This window comes from Telopea speciosissima, unplaced genomic scaffold (genome assembly GCF_018873765.1).
Source record: "Telopea speciosissima isolate NSW1024214 ecotype Mountain lineage unplaced genomic scaffold, Tspe_v1 Tspe_v1.1185, whole genome shotgun sequence".
Lineage (NCBI taxonomy): Eukaryota > Viridiplantae > Streptophyta > Magnoliopsida > Proteales > Proteaceae > Telopea > Telopea speciosissima.
The window spans coordinates 1-3,205 of NW_025318521.1; the positions used below are offsets into that span (position 1 = coordinate 1).

The 3,205-nt window shown below is 38.8% G+C and overlaps 1 long non-coding RNA gene and 1 other non-coding gene across 2 annotated transcripts; one reads left to right on the forward strand and one right to left on the reverse strand.

Annotated features, from left to right (window-relative positions):
* The first annotated feature begins 195 nt into the window (after window positions 1-195).
* On the forward strand, window positions 196-416 carry LOC122648452. The gene has a single exon (XR_006331080.1). It is a non-coding gene; the product is annotated as a small nucleolar RNA U3 (small nucleolar RNA).
* A 1,835-nt stretch (window positions 417-2,251) lies between these two features.
* LOC122648451 lies at window positions 2,252-2,979 on the reverse strand. Its single transcript, XR_006331079.1, has 2 exons — window positions 2,823-2,979; window positions 2,252-2,714 (listed from the first exon to the last, which is right to left on the reverse strand). It is a non-coding gene; the product is annotated as an uncharacterized LOC122648451 (long non-coding RNA).
* Window positions 2,980-3,205: the final 226 nt, after the last annotated feature.

The following is a 3,205-nucleotide window of genomic DNA, read 5'->3' on the forward strand; positions in this document are numbered from 1 at the left end:
GAATCAGACATTTTTAATGGAGACAGAGTCTTCCCGACTCCTAATATTTTATTGTTATCCTCGCAAATTTTTTATATATATTATTATTACATCTTCTTCACCAGGGTTTTAGATTTGTTGAAAACTTTTAGTCCCACATCGGAAAGATGTGAAAAAAAAAGTCTGTTATTAAGTGTGTAGTTGGCATCAAATGTCACGACCTTACTTGAACAGGATCTGTTCTATAGGCTCGTACCTCTGTATCCTTGAGTTCTAAGGAGACAGGAACCTAAGTCTGGTTGATGAACCATGATCGTGTGACCAGAGCGTGATTAACAGCTATGATGTGTTCTGTAGAGAATCACATCGAGCAGTAGAGGATCGTTCCCATGGTTGGTTTCCAATCCTGGGGTGGTCGCACGGTTGTCTGACAGACTGAAAATTACTTTTTGGATTTGCTTCCATGCCATCTCCTCTCTTAACCACCGGTTGAGTTGCAGAGGATGATTTTGTCCTTTTAAAGGGAAGAGAACAAATAATGATTTTTATTCTGGGAACAATTCAGCTCAGAGGCTCACACACCCAATCCCAATCTGCAATCTGCAGAGGATCATATGTTCTGTTTCTCCCAAGTAAAAGAGGAGATTGTGTACACCAAATAAAAGAGAACCCAATATGCAAATCTCATCCTTATCTCATATTCAAGATAAAAAGTTGTTTCTCTCTATTTTTTTCTGTTACATGTTATTTTCTATGGCTGGCTAAGAATCATTATTGTATATCTAAATACTATTCCTAATCCTTATAGTGTGTTGCAAAATGCTAATCATTGGATCTCGAATATGCAACTATTACCTTTTTCTTGTCTGATGGTAGTTTTCTTAATCAACTGGGAAGGTAGGTTGGGCCTCTGTTATTATTTACAAAAAGAACTTTATTATTGCTTGTGCGGACTATGGTCATGAAGGGACAGCTCAAGAAACAAAAGCAAAGGGATTGCTCCAAGGATTACAACGAATAGGAGCATTGATAGACGTTTGTCCCGACATCTGGATTGATTGTGATGACCTAGTTAAGTTGTTGAACCAATCTTCTTGCCAATGACCAAGGGAGATTTTAATTATTTTCTAGGATAATAAAAAACATTTTTTAAGTCCATATTAAAACCATTTTGAAGTCATATAAGAATGTCTGCATTAGTAAGAAGGATAGCCAGTCTGGTTCTGTTGAACGTTTATGACTGATGATGTATCTTCTCATCTGTTCTGTTAGTTATTTTCTTCCCCCCATCCAAAAAAAAAAAGAGTCCTTTTTCTTATGGCTACTTCAGGTACCGCACACCTCTTACTTCCCCTGTTCTTTTGCTTCTCCAGCTTGGCTCAATTCCTCAGCATCTGAGGCCCAGTTGGATTTTATAGCCTACATATTATGATTCTATGAAACGCATTGAGAAGGTTCAGTCAAAATATCAACACTAAAGAACAATTCTGCTCTAGCAACAAAGTATTATTTCAATACCATGTAAGGGTGTCAATGTGTACCTAGTACCAAATATTGAAACCGTTTCCGTACTGAATTATCTATATCGAATCGTACCAAATAAATTCAACATGGTATCGGTATGAGATATTTATACCGAGTTGGTATTCGGTGGTTTTGGCACGATACACTATATATATACACCATACTGATACCATACCAAATACCTATACCGAATAGTACCAAATCGATTTGGTACTATATCGGTATGAGATACATGTACTTAATTGGTATTCCAGAATCGTTATCGTCTCACGGTTCCCCGACGGTGTGGTTCCCTAGTGCCTCTCACAAGAGGGGGTGAGACCCACCCAAGGCACCCGAACGAACATTCTACCCAGGTGGGGTCCACCCTCCTATTGTGAGAGGCACTAGGGAACTGCACCAGTTAGGGAACCACATAGGAAAAAAATTCAGTATTCCCTACGTTATCGGCATGGTATAGATATGCAGTGTACTATACCAAAACCGTACCGATTGACATCCTTAAATTACCATGGAGGGTTGAGTTCCTCCTCATCTTACTTATCCATGACCAAAGATTATAGGTCTTATTTCTGAATGACATTTGTATCCCAGAGTTTCTATTGCATGCATTCATTTTGAGGGAGTGACTTCCGAAGCCAAGTCACAGGAATTGGCAACCATTTTTCACATAAATTCATTTAGCTTTGACAAACCACCGGAGTTATCTCCTGTTTCTTCAAACAGAGTATTACTGTGTACCCACTTTCAAAAAAAAAAAAATTTTACTTTTCCAAAAAGAAAACAAAAAGAGTTTCAAGTGATGATGAATCATCGACATCTAACAATCCATCTTAGCTGCCAAATCCAGGAGTATGTGATCCCTAATGCACAATATATTGAGATCAACATCAGGGGTAAGAAAGGAAATCTGTCACCAAGAAAATAAGGGTGCAGAAACTGAGACCATACATCAACAAATAATAAACCCATTAAATAACACATGCCAACCCATCCAACGATGTGTTGACTTGCTTTGACATCAGCAGGAACTCTTTTTGATCGCACTCCATCTTCCTTTTTCTGAGCGAGTGATGTTTTTGCTACTGCAGTCTTGCCAAACTCGTAGGAGAATCCAGCCCAAATGAGAAGAGAGTGTAAGAGCAACAATAACACCTTTATTGGATATTCTTTAGCTTCAAATAGAAGAGGGAACAATGAGTAGCAGGACACTGCATTAAAGAGGAAAGATACAGTTAGTCCCCAGAGGTTACAAAAAAAAAAGAGTCAGCAACTCTTAAGTCTCAAACTGTGCCGCGTTAGACCAGCTCCTTCATTACCATCGATTTAAAAATGTGCAGCCAAATGACACCATTATTTTTACCCCATTCAACATTATGGTTCCCACACTAGGACCAGTACCAAACACCTTTCACTTGGGCAAACCTTAAAAAAAGGGAAAAACTTCCGTTGAATATACTCGATGCTTTTGACTCAGCTTGACAGACTAAATTCTCTGGAAAAGAAAGTGACAATGAAGACAACAAAATACCATTTAGGCCTAGGTCAATATTCCCTCCCCCCTCACCCCCCCCCCCCCCCACAGCACTCCCACCCCCAAAAAAAAATGTAGGATCAACACATTTATATGTTAAATGAACTATATATCATAACAACATGGTGTCAAACCTACAATCTCCGTCAGATAAATAGAATGAACCGG